General features: G+C 40.9%; 1 long non-coding RNA gene across 1 annotated transcript; it reads left to right on the top strand.

The window, feature by feature from the left end:
- The first annotated feature begins 92 nt into the window (after nt 1–92).
- LOC103352228 (uncharacterized) lies at nt 93–17,725 on the top strand. The gene is made up of 3 exons (XR_007914110.2): nt 93–510; nt 1,000–1,141; nt 9,636–17,725. It is a non-coding gene; the product is annotated as an uncharacterized lncRNA (long non-coding RNA).
- Nucleotides 17,726–18,086: the final 361 nt, after the last annotated feature.

Raw genomic sequence — 18,086 nt, 5'->3', positions numbered from 1 at the left:
AGTTTTTCCAAAGCATGTCTGAGTATATACCTTTGAATTATACTGGAAAACATGTCATTCCATTCAGAACTCCAAATTAAGATGCACTATTTTTTGCTGAAGGCTATTTTAAATTAGGCTAATAAATTGCTACTCTCTGCCTTGCGTGATAATGCATTACATTATCTACTGATGTACATGTATTGTTTGACTCTAATGGTGTGGAAATTAAATGTTAGACATGGGCCAGATGTTCCTATAGATGAATATGAAGTATGACTCGGGCATAACTATGTCTCATCGGGACAGAGAGCAAGAATGCAACAACCAACAACAGTAATAACCACTCATAATTGTTCTCTGCCTCTAGTTTCCAGCAAGAACCAACACTGGGCAAACCTAGAGTCCCATGGATTCCCTGTCTTTGAAGAATGTTTGCACCTGTTCATGAGGAACGAAATCTTATTCCCCAGAGTACAGAATAAAATAAAATTCTGAGTATAGAACTACCTGGAGGGGTACCCAGACATGGTAAATACGTCTCATCTTCATTTGACAGAAAGGGGCAGCTTGGACTGGTTCCCTGGATTTTGTGCCTCGACAAGGCAGTGACATTTCCATGGGTCATTCCTCTGCTCTGTGCAGTTCACAGCAGCGTAGAGGAATATGGGACTTGGGGGAGGGGAAATGGCAAGCAAATGGGCCTTATGGAGAATTTTAATGAAGATCCCCTGCTGGTTTTAACCCCACTGGAATAAAAAAAGGAGGGGGGGTCACAATCTCCTATTCAAGGCTAACTTACAAATGGGCTCATAATTCAAATAGTAGAAACATGTCACAGGAGCAAGTTGGGGATGGAGCAGTACTGGGGATGTTACTATTTCTACTGGTCCTCACTGGACTACTATAATATGTAGATATATTTTGAGCATCAAAAGAGAAATGATAACAGATGAATGCATTCTGTCATCACTAAATGGGAAATGTGTGTGTGTGTATACATGCATGTATGTTTTGCAGGTCTGTGCTGAAGGATGTAGGATGTGGACTTCCAGAGGCTTTGAGGTGCTTGATTAAAAAGGTGGAGAAGCAAATCTATGGATGTGTTAAATACTATATGAGAACTCTGGAGAGAGACAAATGTGACTCAGTGAAACCATAGGTAAGTGTTTGCAAGAGTTTTCTTTTAAGAGAGTTTTTGAATACTAAGTGCATATCAAGGAGAAATGCAAAATGAAGAAATAGAAGTATTTATCCCTTCAGCAGTTATTTCAGCTGCAAGTATTATGATCAATTTTCATCCTCACTCTCCTGTGGTTTATTTCAAACACTGGGTAGTGAGGGATTCATTGTTCTACGTACTGGAGGTTTTGTTTTTAAGCCTCTCCTCTCAAACAGTGGTACTTCCTTTTTGGTTTATATGAATTAATTCATTTCTTCTTTATTTAACATAATTTCTGATGTTTATGGCCATATTCTTTAATTTTTCAAAAGGCACCTCACTGCTGTCTCTTGTTTCATTTTCTTTCTGATTTCTGTTTTTATTATGTCATTTTCCAAAAAACAAGCCATGTTTTGGAAATCTTTTCATTATTAATCATAGAAGTAAATGATTCATTTTTATCTCTTACATGAATTTTGTAAATAGATGAATGTAATGTTTTTCTGGATCTTCCTCTTGACTAAATATGAGCAGAAACTGATTTTTTCCATTTTAAAATACTATTAATTACATATTTAATATGTTTTCTTGGTGCTGTGAGTTCCAAGCAAATTAAAGGTGTGTATTCCTGCTTGCCAGAACCATTGAGGTCATGAAATGAATAATTCTTTGGAACCCTCATCTTCAGTGGGAATTGCATTCATTATCCTTAGTTCTAGACATTTTCCCTTCTTATCTTCTAATAAAATCAATTCTAATTGAGTCCTGTGATCCTACAAACAGATTATTTACAGACTACCCTTTGATAGGTCGATGCCGGAATTTTTGTGCTCAACAGGCTTCCTGGTTATTCTGTCAAATTCAAACACTGAAAATCTTTCTCTTGAGCTCCATCTCTATCTTGCCACAGCTGCTCATCTCTCCTAGGTTTACGCTTTTTCTGTCTTGACAAAAGATGGCGAAGATGGTCCCAGGGTGAAGGGAAAAGAAAGGCCACTCTGGCCAACATTCTCCTCCTAAGAGAATAATCACCAGCAGAATCTACACTAGTTCTCCAGATATGTCATCAGGATTACAGGCTAACACATTCCCTGGTCTTGTCTTTTAGAAATCCATTTACTTTGGGGTACAGAAAGAGAAGATAACCATGGCAGGATAAGATGGGAATCCAGGATCCTGGGAAATATTCAAATCCCAAGTTTTTTGTAGCTAGAATAGTAAATGGATAAAGAACATGAATTTTGGAATTAGGATTGAAATGGAAATCATTACCTTATCACTGACTAGCTTTGTGGTCTTGGTGCACTTGTGTATGCACCTTCAACCTCAGCTTTCTCATACAAATAATATCCATAGGACAGGTTTTTTTTTAAGATTTATCTATTTTATTTGAAAGTCAGAGTTACACAGAGAGAGAAGAAGAGGGAGAGAGAGAGAGAGAGGCAAAGAATGAGAGAGAGAGAGAGAGAGAGAGGTCTTCCATCTGCTAGTTCACTCCCCAATTGCTTGCAATGGCCAGAGCTGCACCAATCCGAAGCCAGGAGCCAGGAGCTTCTTCTGGGTCTCCCAAGTGGATGCACGGGCCCAGGGGCCCAGGCCATCTTCCACTGCTTTCCCAGGCCACAGCAGAGAGATGATGGGAAGTGGAGCAGCTGGGACTCGAACCAGTGCCCATATGGGAGGCAGGCACTGCAGGCAGTGGCCCAACCCACTGCACCACAATGCTGGCCCTATAGGACAGTTAGTATTAATGTCATACAGTCCCTTAACAATGAAGACACATTCCGTAGAAAACACTGTTAGGCAATTGTGTCACTGTGCAAATGCCATATGGTGCATTTGCACACACTAAGATGAGTAAATAATCCTTAGGAGATGAAATCTCATGGGGCTTCCATCATATATGTGGTCCCTTGATGACCAAAATGTTGTCATGTGTTGCATGACTGTACATGAAAATGTTTTTGTCAGTGTCTAGACCAAATTAATAAATTTGAAGTCTCTTTATGTCAACTCGGAATATAAAACCTCAGTTTTATCTCAGATGTTGCTGTTATTTCAGGGAATGAGGTTTGTTAATGCTTTCTCTAATTTCAGACCAATATTTCTATTTTTGGCATTGCTATCCCTGATTTTACACTCACAGTGCCAAAAGACATGTTACCCTAAGGTTTATATTGTGTTTCACAGTTCAGCAAATGTTCTCAATTGTAACTGGTTCATTTAAAGTTATGATTAAACAGCAGCCTATATGGTGGGGGAAGGTTGTAAGAGTAGAGATAAAACAATACAGTAAATGATGTAATAGTCTGGGGAAGACTTCATGAAATGGGGGGGATTGAATTGGACCTGATAAGTGAAATGAGATGGTGTTTGCCTCCTTCTAACTTCATTAATTTTCTTTTTGTTTAGTTTTCATACAACATACGAATATATTCTCCTTACATGACCTTCAGACTACAACATATAGTTAGCTCTCTGTGCCTGTGGGTTCCACACTATACTGATATGTACAGATCTTTTTCTTGTCCTGATTCCCTAAACAATACAGTGTAACAACTGTTAACAAATCACTTACATTGTATGAGCTATTATAAGTAATCTAAAGATGATTTAAAATCTATAGGAGGACTGTGTGGTTTATATAGGAATACCACACCACCTTATATGAGGGTTTGTCAAAAAGTTTATGGAGAAAAGGATTTTTATATATGGGGAAAGATGAGGATTTGGTTCCATTCCAGCATCTAGTAAATTTAATTTGACATGAATCTCACAAAAGAAAAAGCAACCAAGGTGAATGAAAGAATTGTGGAACTTCAGATTTTTTTCATTATATGGATTGATAGATACTAAAATCTTCTAGATTTAATAAAATGTTAGGTGGGAAGTTAGGAATTAACCTATGTTGGGGGGAGGGCGCTGAGGAAAACAGAAGTTTCTTCATAAGCACATCTTGGAAGCAGCTTAGTATTTTATACGAGGAAGTCCTACCCATAATCCAGTAACTTTACCGGTGGTCTCAGCCTTCCCCTGGAGGGAAGCTCCTCAGGAGAATCCTCTCCGCTCAGCCCCGAATTGATTCTAGCCTGGTGACGTTGGGCAATAAAACCTTCACAGCCTTTCCCCAAGGGAAGGCACCCTGGGGAAGCACCTCTGTGAAGCACTGGGTGGGCTCCCCAGCCTGACAGTAGTGAAACTTTGGGAGGAATTTCACCTAATTCGCATGCAGCAAACCCTTTGTCCTGGAGAAGAAGGAGGAGAAATGCCGGAAGAACTGGACACCTTTCTCTTTCTACCCGCAATCTCTAAACAAACGCTGCACTCAGCCCTCTGCCCTTTCCTGAGACACTCACCTGGCCTGTGAGGTGTATACTCTCCATCAAAACATGTTACCTTGCTTTCCCAGTATGATTGACTGGGCACTCTCTCAGATTCTGTCTAAAGACATGCCTGTCCATTCTGACAGATGCCCTACCCCATTAAGCATTGCTATCTTGCTTACCACTGCTCTCTGTCTCACATCTGAATTCTTTCTTGTGTGAAGACAAGAACCTGTTCCACTAATCTCCACTAACAAAAACACTTAAACCATCAATAAATGCAGTTATTATAAAATTATATTAATCTTGTTTTAGATAATTAGTCTCTATCTTTTCATCTGAGTTTATTGCTTTTATTATTTAACTTGTGATGATTTATAGCATATCTATCCTATTCATAATGAAAATAATCTTATTTTTAATCTTAGAATCTTATTTAAATTAATTGTTCATCCCGTTGTCCTGTTACCATGGTTTCTCAATCTCTACAATCTTTATTATGATTCATCCCTTCATTGCTTGCATTTATTCTTCAAGTATGTCTTTCCCTTTCTCCTTCCTTCCTTCCTTCCTTCCTTCCTTTCTTTCTTTCTTCCTTTCTTCCTTTTTTCCTTTGCCATAGTGAGAGAGAGGGAGAATGAAACAGACAGAAAGTGAACTTCCATCTGCTGGTTCACTTCCCAAATACCCACAACAGCCATGGATGCGCAGGCCAAAATCAGGAGGGAGCTAGGAATTTCATCCAGCTCTTTCATGTGAGTGGCAGGAACCAAGTACTTGAGCTCCTTCACAGAGTGCACATTACCAGAAAGCTCAGTCAAAAGCAGAAGTGGGACTTGAACCCCAAAACTCTAATATGAGGTTTAGGCATCTCAAGTGGCTACTTAACCTCTGTACCACAATACCAACCCTCAACCAAGTTTTTCAAAAAACTTTGATTGCTTTAAATTTCGCTGACCCTGTTTGATGTGTGGAAAGGTTTCTCTGTAAATAAACATGATCTTATATCACTGGCTTTGTGTCAACCTCTCTTGGAAAATGCTGTGTCCTATCAACTGGTAGATTCAGTTTTTATTGTAGGTAAATATTCCTGTTATGTTTTTCATTATTTCCTGAACTATTTTTAGGAATATTTATTTATTTATTTATTTATTACCTAGAAACTGTTTATGTAAGGTATACAAACTTTATGCTTTTCTTATATACAAATTTAGGAACATAGTGATTCTTCCTACCCTACCCTCTCTCTCCCCTGCATTCCCACCGTTCTTCCTCCCTCTCATATTTTTTTTACTAAGATCTATTTTTAATTAATTTTATACACATAAGATTAACCCTACACTAAGTAAAGAGTTCAACAAATAGTACACCCTATTTGTTGGCTCTTTACATTAGGTTTATACATTATGTTATGGTAGATGAACTATAACAAACAATCTATTGTACTTCTAATTATTTTAAACTTGTCTATTTTTAGTCACTGCAGCTGAAGCATCATCATCATCATGATTTGTTTCTTGCTGCTTCTCACTTATTTTATTTATACCACTGTTTGTTTTGCATCTTAGTTTTTTCTTACAATATTCCCTTTCTTCTCATTCTGATCTTTTGTTATATGATGTTTTCCTTGTTTTCCTGAACACTTGCCCTTATTTGCATTCAGTGAATGCAAAATACTGGCAGGGAATCCGCTTTGTTCCTTGGGTTGAATTCTTTCAAGTTGAATTATCTATGTTATTTTTTTAAATCAATGTCTTTCTCCACTTATTTTTGACTTCTTGGTGGAAGGCTGTGATATATTTTTGTAGCTGTCAAATATTTTTTCTCCTCTATCTTTGTTCAGTGTTCGTTTCATTCTAAAATAGTGAAGTGGTTTCTCCTTGACAGCATCCCCAGCCCACGATGTTTGTGATCCTTTGTCTTCTCCTGTGAACCAGATACATGGAAAGCAGGGTCAGGGAGGGAAGAGCAGTTGCAGCTGATTGCAGACCTTGTGGGGATCCCAGCAGATGTCCTTTCTTGGACTCCATTACAAGCTCTTTGGCATGGATTCAGCTCTCCTGAGATTTGGCTCCGTCCCCAATTTAGCACTGACGGAACAAGAGACTCAGGGACCCTTCCTGCTCTTGCCAAGCTCCAGATGTGGTTTGTGGAGCATCTAGCCAGTGTGTTATCTTGATTTTCCCAGGCACATCTATTCATTCCTTCAGCCTACTTCTCTTTCAGTTAGAGAGTATAGTAGCCACCCACCACCAGCACTTATCTGTGGTTTCCCTTCCTGAAGTTTGAGTTAATTAAACAGAGCTTTGCAGACATAGACAATTCATAAGTTTTACATTGCCATTTTGAGTACTTTGATGATGAAATCCCACACCACCTTGCCCAGATGTGAATCCTCTCTTTGTCTAGTGTGTCCACACGGAATGGGCTTCCCACTCTACTCAGTTATCTGCCTGACTGTCAGGCTGGCACAGTGCTTCAGTTCAAGTAGCCCTTATTCTACATAATATCTCCAAAGTGCAAGACTAACAGTGCTGGCAATTGGATATGTCAATGAGAATTCATAAATTACTTACTTTAAGTGAAAAGGTTAAAGCTCTCAACTTAATAAGAAAGAAAAATAATCATAGCCTGAGCTTGCTAAGTTCTGTGGAAGAATGACTCTTCCATCTATAAAACTGTGAAGAACGGAAAAGAAATTCGTACTAGTTTTGTTGTTACAGCTCAAACTACAAAAGTTACAGCCACTGTTCATGATTGGTAAATATTTAGTTAAGGTGTAAAGGCATTAAGTCTGTGTCTGATTGATAGTGACATGTTGGGTCAGAAAGCTTTGAGCCTGTATGTCTCACAGTTATTATTGTTAATATCTTACCATGCCTAACTCATAAACTTTATTACAGGTATGTTTATACCTATAAGAAGCAAACATAGTATATATGGGTTTGGCACTTTAGGGCTTCAGGCATTCACTTGGGGTCTTGGAGCATATTTCCCAAGGAGAAGAGGCTATATTACTTTTTTTTAAAGATTTATTTTATTTATATGAAAGAGTTACAGAGAAAGATAGAGACAGAGAGAGAGGTCTTCCATCTGCTGGTTCACTCCCCCAGATGGCCAAAACAGCCAGAGCTATGCTGATCTGAAGCCAGGAGCCAGGAGTTTCTTCCAGGTCTCCCATATAGGTGCAGGGGCCCAAGGACTTGGGCCATCCTCCACCGCCTTCCTGGGCCACAGCAGAGAGCTGGATCGGAAGAGGAGCAGCTAGGACTAGAACCGGCGCTCATATGGGATGCCTGCACTTCAGGCCAGGGCTTTAACCTGCTGCGCCACAGTGCTGGTCCCTGAGGCTATAGTCTTGAGAAGGATTCTCAGGATTTGTGCATGCTTCTTAAAGCATCAGCGCCACTTCTCAAGATGGCAGCCATGCACGGTTTCTGTCAACCGGGCTGTGACACAGACTTGTATTACTTCACTTGTTACCACTTTTTGAAGTTTAGAATCATTCCTCAACTCTTCATGCTGCTGAAAAATTGTTTCTCAGACTTTTTTGTTTGTTTTGCTTTTATCTATTGGAGGAGAAACATTCTGTATCACGGCTTTGTGGCATTGTCCTCCATCACATTCAAAGTCATTTCAACTATAGTTGCAAGATATTTATCTTAAGAGATCCCAATAAAACTACTAACACATTAAGATAAATAAGCATATATGTGAAGCACTTGAGTTCAGCGACTTGAATGATCAAATAGTAAAATTCATCAACATTGACTGAGTGTCCACTTTGTACAAAGTTCTGGGTCTAAGTAAGCAGGGACAGGAAAAGGCAAATACACTAAGGCTATTCTACAGTCAGCACTAAATACTTTCAGGAACAAGTCACAGACAAAAGGTAACCATAGGTTAAAGCAAAGAGACGGTACATCTAGTTAAGGTAATAATCAAAGGTATATTGGAGAACATGGAATTGAAATGACCCAGGGATAGATAGGGAAAGCAGATACATGTAAAGTAAAGGGATCAGCGTGAGATATGGAGATAGAAACCGCAGAACGAAGCTGGAACGAGCTAGCTAAATAACACACACACACACAGTTTTACACACATGGAGGCAGTAAGTAAAGACGCTGAAGGAGGCATGGAAGTGTAGTGTGGGTAACTGAGTTCCAGAGTTACTTACCTTTATAAGCAAAGGGCAATAGAGAGTCATGCATAATTGATATGAAAGAACATGATATGAACTGGTTAGTGAAGATGAACACTGTTCTGGAAAAAGGCTACTGGTTGAATCTTGGGAGTCTGGGTAAAATGCCACACACAGGACAATATAAGGATGGACCCTCCTTCCGTTTTAGTCACACTATCCAGGTGTGTAGGGCTACATGAGCCATCTGACCTCTTTTGGTTCCTTTGAACTCTGTAAAAATAAGAGTGGTAAACTTGGCTCCTGATATTTATTCTAGCTATCAAATAGCATGCTATATATTGAAATGAGGAAAACATGGGGAAATAGAGACTTTTTACTATGTAGTCATAATTTTGACAAAAAAAAAGTAGAGGAATAAATTATGGTTATTGGAGCACTTACAGAAAAAAAATTATATGCAAAAAAATTTGGCTATGTAGGCCAAGAAGCAGGAGATATTACATCCCAGGGTGATGCTAAACTTCTGAACTCAGGTTATTAGGAGAATATGGATGACTTTTAGAAGAAGTGTGAAAACCAAGCTAAAAAGCTATTTTGAGAAATAGGATCATTATACCAACATGGGATATTGGAAGGTGAAGGTTGTGAGACTTACAAATGGTGATGAAAAGATAGCAATGAGAAATGCAAGTTTAGCAGTACAGAAGAAAAATGTAAAAAATACAGGACTTAACTTTTTCAAAGTGGTTGTTGAGCTACAGAAGTGCACTAAGGACAGGATTTTGTTCCCCTAAAAACAATGTTGATGTCCTAATCCCTCCCTGTGATGGTATCTGGGGATGGGACATGTGAGAAGAAATTAGGTTTAGATGGGATCATGAATATGGGAACCTCATGATGGGATTAGAGTCCTTAGAAGAAAACACTAAAAAATATTCACTTCACTTGTAAGTACTCAGTCTTGCTCTTGCTCACTTGTTCTCTTTCTCTCTCTCTTTCCTATCCCCACCATATGAGGTCACAGCAAGGAGACAATCAGACATCTGCAAACTATAAAGAGGGCCTTCACCAAGAACTGAAGCCACTGCCATCGAGTGAAAGAAAGAACTATCTCGGCCAGCGCCATGGCTCACTAGGTTGATCCTCTGCCTGCGGCGCCAGCACTCCGGGTTCTAGTCCCAATCAGGGCGTCGGTTCTGTCCTGGTTGCTCCTCTTCCAGTCCAGTTCTCTGCTGTGGCCAGGGAAGGCAGTGGAGGATGGCCTAGGTGCTTGGGCCCTGCACCCGAATGGGAGACCAGGAGGAAGCATCTGGATCCTGGCTTCAGATCGGCGCAGCGCGCCGGCCGCAACGCGCCAGCCATAGCGGCCACTTGGGGGGAACCAATGGAAAAAGGAAGACCTTTCTCTCTGTCTCTCTTTCTCACTGTCTAACTCTCCCTGGGGGGGGGGGGACTATCTCTTGGCAAAGCTACCCAAGTGTATGGTATTTTGTTATAACAGCCTCAGCTAAGACAAAGTGGAATGCTATTTGAGAAATGGTGATAGGTAGATAGGGAGGGAAGCAGGAGGGAGAGAAAGAGAGAGACAGAGAAGGAAAGTGGGAAGGGAAGGGGAGAAAAGAGAAGATGCCTCATAAAGTCACTTAAAGGAGTGCTCAGTAATAGTTAAGATGAGCTAGAAAAAGTGTAAGTGGTAGAGATGAAGATGATAATGATAACAACTTGTCTGTTCTTTCAACCGATCCCTGCAAAGAGCTTACTGAAGGACACTACACTAGTTCTTTAGGAAGCAAACTTAAGTACCACCCTTATCTGATAAAGATATGTTATGTGTTGTATTTTTTTTTTTTGGTGAATTATGTATATCTATTAAAAGAGTTGTAGTAGATGCCTTGGGAATTCTGAAGGGAGATATTACTTCCAACTGGGAGATATCAGATGTATTAATTTATATAGTAGGTAACATTTTGTCTGGGGCTTGAAAACAGACAGAACTTTCTTAGGGAAAGACTGCTGTGGGGGCAATTCCCGATGAGATGAGTCACATCCCTAGAGCAGTGGGTCCCTTGTAGGAACCTAAGGCACCATCTGGCGGAGCTGTGGAGATTTCAGTGAAGGCCCTATTTGTGGAGGTCATGCACAAGGGACCGTGAGAAGTCACACCCAGGAAGGAGCATGCTCGGAGCTGGTGAAGACTGGAGCCATGGAGAAAGAGCTGCCTGATGGAGTTGTAATCCAGGAGTGATGCAGCCACTTCAAGAGCCATGATGCTGACACAGTCGGGGACAGCAGGAAAAATGCAGGCCTCCTTATGCCCATGCTCCAACCTCCAACTTAGCCTTTCGTCAGCTGATTCCAACCAGAAACAAGGGTGGCAGGGAGTCCATAGACGCAATCACTATGGACAGCCTCTGCAAGTAGAAAATGGACTAGGGTAGACACCCAATGGAGACTAAACACTGTAGCTACTGTGATGGAGGGGAATAAAATGCATTTGATAAAAAATTCATTTTGGCTAGAATAAGTGATACGTGAGGATGAGAAGTCATAAATGCACTTATACAAGTAGCCATTGAAAATGCTTGGGAAGAATGACAAGGGAAAGGGGAGAGAAAACCACTTGTAAACCGAGTACTTAACTCATTAGGGAATTCCGGTGCCTTTCTAGGAAAAAATTACAGATAAAACCAACAAGGATGCAGATAAATGATGTCACAATATAAGAGATCTTACAAGAGACAAGCTAGTTTTTAGAAATGTTAATGTAGGCCGGCGCCGCGGCTCACTAGGCTAATCCTCCGCCTAGCGGCGCCGGCACACCGGGTTCTAGTCCCGGTCGGGGCGCCGGATTCTGTCCCGGTTGCCCCTCTTCCAGGCCAGCCCTCTGCTGTGGCCAGGGAATGCAGTGGAGGATGGCCCAGGTGCTTGGGCCCTGCATCCCATGGGAGACCAGGAAAAGCACCTGGCTCCTGGCTCCTGGCTCCTGCCATCGGATCAGCGAGGTGCGCCGGCCGCAGCGCGCCGGCCGCGGCGGCCATTGGAGGGTGAACCAACGGCAAAGGAAGACCTTTCTCTCTGTCTCTCTCTCTCTCACTGTCCACTCTGCCTGTCAAAAAAATAAAAAAAATAAATAAAAAAATAAAAAAAAAAAGAAATGTTAATGTAACAGAGGCCAAGAAGAGGCATTAGGGAGAAAGAAGTGCAATAGTCCCTCTGTACCTTAAGGGGACTAGTTGCAGGAACCTTCCTCTTCCAGCCTCAAATATCAAAATCTGCATTCTCAAGGCCCTACTATAAAATGGTATAATATTTGATTATAACATATCCTCATCCTCCATATAATTTAAATCATCTGCAGACTATTTATAATGGCTGTTACAATGTAAATGCTATGTATGTAATTGTGATACTGTATTGTTTTAGGAATAATAGCAAGGAAAAAAGTCTGCACATGTTTGGTACAGGTACAATTTTTTTTTCTGAATATTTTTCAATTTGAGAGGCAGAAAAAGACAGACACAGAGAGACAGAAATAAAATGTCCCATCCACTGGTTCACTCCCCAAATGCCTACAACAGCTGAGGCTGAGCCCAGACGAGTCAGGAGTCAGGTCTCCCACATGGGCGGAAGTGCCTTTATATATTAATCGCTGTGAGAATTCTGTACACAGGAAAACCAGACACAAGACTTTACTAAGTTTACAGTCTTAAAGAGAAACTTTGACATTTGGTTTTAGAAGACTAGGAAGAATGGCTTTCAGGAGGGACATGGGAAGTTGTTAATTGCACCCACTGAAGTGTGTTGTAGCTATCTTACCCAGTCTCTCAGCCTCATGGCCTAGTAAGTAAGTTTCTTGAATCCCACATTGGAATATATTCATTCCATTCCTAGCTCTGGCTCCTAACTCCAGCTTCCCACTGATGCAGACACTGCAAGAGAGCAGTGCTGGCTTAAGGAATTCACATATGTGGGAGATACGGATTCAGTCCTCAGCCCCTGACTTCAGCCATGGCCCAGCCCTAGAGATTGCAAGCTTTGGTGAGTGAACCAGCACAGGAGAGTTCAGGCTCTTTGTCTCTCTGATTCTTAAATACATGTTTTCAAGTTAAAATGTGGGGCATGCGTTGTGGCATAGTGGATCAATCTACCACCAGTAATGCCAGCATCTCATATGGGTGTTGGTTCATGTCCCAGCTGCTCCACTTCTCTGTCCAGCTCCCTGCTAATTGCCTAGGAAAAGCAGTGGAAGATGGCTCAAGTGTTTAGGCCCCTGAAGTCACATGGGAGACCTAAATGAAGCTCCTGGATCTTGGCTTCAGTCTGGCCAAGGGATGGTCATTGCAGCCATCTGGGGAATAAACCAGTGTATGAAAGATCTATTCTCTCTCTCTCTCTCTCTCTCTCTCTCTCCCTATCTCTCTTTTCTCCCTCTTTGCAATTCTCACTTTCAAAATAAATATTTTTTAAAAAAAGGAATGCCATAATGGCTCTGTGTATAACACAGAAATCAACAAATGCTACAAATCAGGGTTCCCTGTCCTCAAAGCCAGCTGTTAAACAACTCAGAGCCAGTTGTTAAGCATTTAGCACTACACAACTGATCTGCTGCACACTCAGTTTAAAAACAGGTTATTCATTTAGCAATGAGCATGGCACTGTGTGAGATCATTATGATGACCTTCACCCTCTTTTCCAGTGATCAGGGGTGAATGTGAATTAAATAGGTACAGGCTTGCTCCTATTGAAAAGTCCAGAATGAATGGCTGTTCATTATACTAACTATATAAGGGTACTTCAAAAAGTTTAGAAAATTGGAATTAAAAGATATATATAAAATCCATAAGTATTAAAATCCATGCTCAACTTTTTCATACATTTTCATGAACTTTGTATAGAATCCTCATGCACATGAATTTCATTTTTTTACACCAAATAAGCTTACTTTTAAATTTCATTTTCCACAAACATTTCGAAGAACCCTCATTTTATGTTAATCAATTAGAGGGTATTCTGAATGATGCAATCTGGAAGAAGCTGAGGAACTGAAAATAAATAGCAATGTTTCAGAAAAATTCAGTGAGAAGAAAATGAATCCATTCCTTTGAACCGTAGCAATTCTTGATTTAGGTTCAATAAGTCTTACAAGTTGAAGTCGGTGCTCTCCTCCTGTTTGCACTCACTGCAAGGAATGAAAATATACACCACCCACCTGAAACCTGTCATGCTCACCTGTGCTGCTTCAGAAACCCTTTCTATTGCATCTGAAGTGGCTGCTAAAAATTGCCAGAACTTGTGTGTCTTTTCATTTTTGGAGAAAAGAAATATTCTCAATGCCTAATTGCCACTCTTCTCACCTTCAACAGGGGTCAAATTAATTCTATTGCCGAATAAAGAAAATTTTATTCAAAGAATACAAAATGAGAGCAATCAGTTCTGTCTTTCTCTTCATTTTCTCCTTCCAATCTTTTCTGCTTAACTGCTTTAATTTTTTTTTCCTAGCTGAAGTATTTTCAGTCATATGTGCATCATTTTGTAGGGACTATAAGGCATAAGTAGTTTAATAAGTGGGGATTTACCTATTTAATCATATTGCTCACATAATAGAGTCATTCAGCACTCATTCAATGACATTAAACACTTGTGATATGTTAGACACTGTTCTAGTTATCTTTTAAAAAAATATTTATTTGAGAGGCAGAGCGAGAACAAGAGTGGGGAGGGTGGGCATAGGGAGACAGGGAGAGAGACAGAGATCTTCCGTCAGCTGGTTCACTCCCCAGCTGGCCTCAATGGCTGGACCTGGGCCTATCTGAAGCCAGGAGCCAGGAGCTTCTTCCAGGGCTCCCACATGAGTGCAGGGGTCCAAGCTCTTGGGGAATCCTCTGCCACACTCCCAGGCACATTAGCAGAGAGTTGGAATGGAAGTAGAGCAGCCAGGACATAAATCAGTGCCCATATCGGGTATTGGAGATGCAGGCAGCAGCTTCACCCACTATGCCACAGTGCTGACCCCTGTTCTGGTCTCTTATATGACACACAATAATGGCTCATATGGTGCATTCTGAAACAGAGCAGGTACAACCATCAGACATCTAAGTCCCATCTGATTTAGTCCTGGTCCAGCTCTGGCTATTGCAGGCATCTGGGGAGTGAAACAGGGAATGGATGATTTTTGTCTATCTCTTTGTCTGTCTACCTCTCTTTCTGCCTTTCAGACCATAAATAAATAAATGAATGAATAAATAAATAAATAAATTTTACACTAGCTTAAAAACATTTTGAAAAAGAAAGTGTCAATTTTTACTGCTTATAATATTTCAATTTCTTGAGGAAAGTCCTAGGCAGAGGCTCAGTGAAGTTATCAGGACTCATATGTGCCTTCACAGAAAATGATGAGGGGGAGGTGGTTTTAGGATAAAAAAAAAATAAAAAATAAACCTGAAATATAGTCTTTGCAGAAGATCCGCGGGGGAGTCGAGGGTAACACAGGAGCGGTGTGGGGAAGGCTTACAGAGGGAGAGGCTTATATTCTCATCAGACACAACCTGCTTCACTTAGCAGACATTCAGAATCACATGAGCCAGAGAGAACTTTCTTTCTTTCTTGTTGAATGACCTAGAGGGAGATGGCCAGGGCCAGCTTCATGAGTCCATCCAAAAACTCAGCTCATCCATCCATAGTCCTGGAGAGGTGCCAGGAATGTCATCATTACCAGTGATGGAGAATTTCCAAACATTGCTGCACATGTGGTTTTGGTAAGTCTGCTCTGCAGAGACCCACCGCCTCTCTACCAGGTAACATCTTGGTATACGCTTCTGGTTCCTACTTCACATCCAATAGGCAGTAACACGGATACTATGCATCCCACAAAGCTCTGACAGGCTCTACTATACACCTGTAATTTGTTTTGCGAAATCAGTGTGGTTCTCTGTGGATAGGTTGGTCTTTCTCTTTTAGTTACACTATGATCTAGACGTCCTGAAATAAAGTTCATCCTACAATGATCTATAAATTGTTAGAAAAAATAAAATAAACTAAGGTCAGCTTTAGTGTAAAATCCCTGCTCTCCATTGCCTGACTGTCCATTGCCATAGATATGCAGGTTCCAAGATAAATCTGAGCGAGAGGACTCATGCTTTAGGAAGAATCTCTTCTCCACCCATACAACTCTGCATTAAGGTAAGCTCATTAACTTACGTTCATTGTGCCCACAAACAAGCAAGATCTCATATCCTCACTACTTCCCTTTCCCTGAATAACATTGTTAGACTAGCCTTTCCAGTTCAGTGATAAGATCTCATCACTTCCATTTAAACTGAGATTCAGGTAGACATAGCACTGGTACAAGGATGCAGTTTGAGTTATCACATTGGAAATCATGATACATGAAGAACAGAATAATAAATGTGTTCATTGGAAACCCTCCATAGCATGAGGTACACTATTTAATATGCTAAAATGCCTGGAATTGTGACATTTATATCATTTATAATAGCCAATTATTGCATACAACATCCCACTTAAGTGTCAGGTCTGTTGATTGAAAGTTATATTATGAATCTAAAGTGGATTTAATCTCCTATGTTGTAAATGTCAGTGGCAATGAATTTTGAAACAAGAAAAAAATGGAACTTTCATGATCTAGTGATAGTACTCCTTAGTCTCCACTCAAATGATTTAAAAACTTATGTTCAAACAGAAACTTGTACATGGATCTTTAAGGAAGCTTTATTCATAATTATCCCAACTTGGAAGTGAAGAGGATGTCCTTTATAGCTTAATGGATGAACTGGGGCACATTTAGACAATAGGCTATTTATTCAAGTTATGAAAGACATGGAGGAAATTTAAGTGCATATCATGAGATGAAAGGAACCAATCTAATAAGGCTACAGATTGCATGGTTCCAACTGTGTGATACTCTGGAAAAGGCAAAACCATGGAGACAATCAAAAGATGACAACTTGTCAGGGTTAGGGGGAGGCAGGGATGAACAGGCAGAGTACAAAGTATTTTTAGGACAATGGAACTATTGTGAAGGATACTACAGTGGTGGATACCTGTTCTTAAACATGTGTCCATACCCATAGAAACTACAACACCACCAGTGCATGCTAACAGAAACTATGGACTTTGGGTGATAATGATGTGTCAGCGTAGGCCAGTTGATTGTATAACAAACACTCTAGGATGTAGGCAAGAGAGAGGCCCAGGAAGAGGGGCAGAGAATTTGAAAAAGTTCACTGGTTTGAGCTTCTTTTTCAGAGGATCTTCTGGAAAGCTTATCTTGCAATATTGTACTCTGAGGCAGCTACAGCACCAGGACAAGGGAAGCTGCAAGAGATCAATCAGAATCAGATGGATGAAGACGTATTTCCGTGAGCAGGAAGGGCTCGCCTGTTCCCCCTTTTCTACATCTTGCATGTACAGCACAAGCAGAAAGGACCCCCTCCATGTATCCCCCTTTGTGCATATTGGGCAATTCCTTAAGATTCACTCTAAATGCCCTGGCAAACTGCTTCTCAGGGAGGCATCTTCAGGAACTCTTCCTTCCCACTGCCTCCTTTGTCACAGTAAACAAACCTTTTCTTTGAGCCGCTCCAGTTTGAGGCTTATTATTCAACAACACCTTAAGCAAACGGATTTTTTGTGTCCCTGAACAAAGTACCACTCTGGAGGGAATGTTCTGCAGTGGGGCAGTGGGAAAGGCTGTGACCTTGTGGCGGCAAGAATAGATGGAACTCACGGGGCCAGCGCTGTGGCGTGGCAGGTGGAGCTGCTCCCTGCAGCCCTGTGTCCCTTGTGGGTGCAGGTTTGAGTCCCAGCTGCTCTGCTTCCTGTCCAGCTCTCCGCTATGGCCTGGGAGGGCAATGGAGGATGGCCCAAGTCCTTGGGCCCCTGCACTCACATGGGAGGCCCCAGGTGAAGCTTCTGGCTCCTGGCTTCAGATCAGCACAGCTCCAGCCGTTTTGGCCATCTAGGAAGTGAGCCAGCCAATGGAAGACCTCTCCCCTCTCTCTGCCTCTGCCTCTCTGTGGCTCTGCCTTTCAAATAAATAAAAATCTCTTTTACAAAATAGATGGAACTCACTGTATGTTCCACTCACATTTGCTGTGAACCTAGAATTTCTCCAAAAATAGTCTGTTTAAAAGAGGAAAAGGGTAAATAGAGCTTTCTTGTAACAAATGCTAATATCTTCAGTGTACTACAGTTTCCAGCAACATAAATGCAGCCCTAAAATCCATCTGCAAAAATTTCAATTTCCAAATTAATATTTGTGTATGATACGTGCTATAGATGTAGAATACAGTTTTGTAGAATGTTCGTGAGTAATTTTGTGAAGCAAACAAAAGCTTCAGATCGTCCTTTCTTTGGGAGGATAGGAATATACATCCCATTTGTTCCAAATCTCAGGTAGTAAATAATAATGTCCGTGAGAACAAGGATGCTTCCATTAAAGAAGATGGAAGAGACG

Source organism: Oryctolagus cuniculus, chromosome 5, assembly GCF_964237555.1.
Source record: "Oryctolagus cuniculus chromosome 5, mOryCun1.1, whole genome shotgun sequence".
Classification (NCBI taxonomy): Eukaryota; Metazoa; Chordata; class Mammalia; order Lagomorpha; family Leporidae; genus Oryctolagus; species Oryctolagus cuniculus.
The sequence above is the reverse complement of the archived record's forward strand: the minus strand, read 5'-3'. Positions and strand labels throughout refer to the sequence as shown.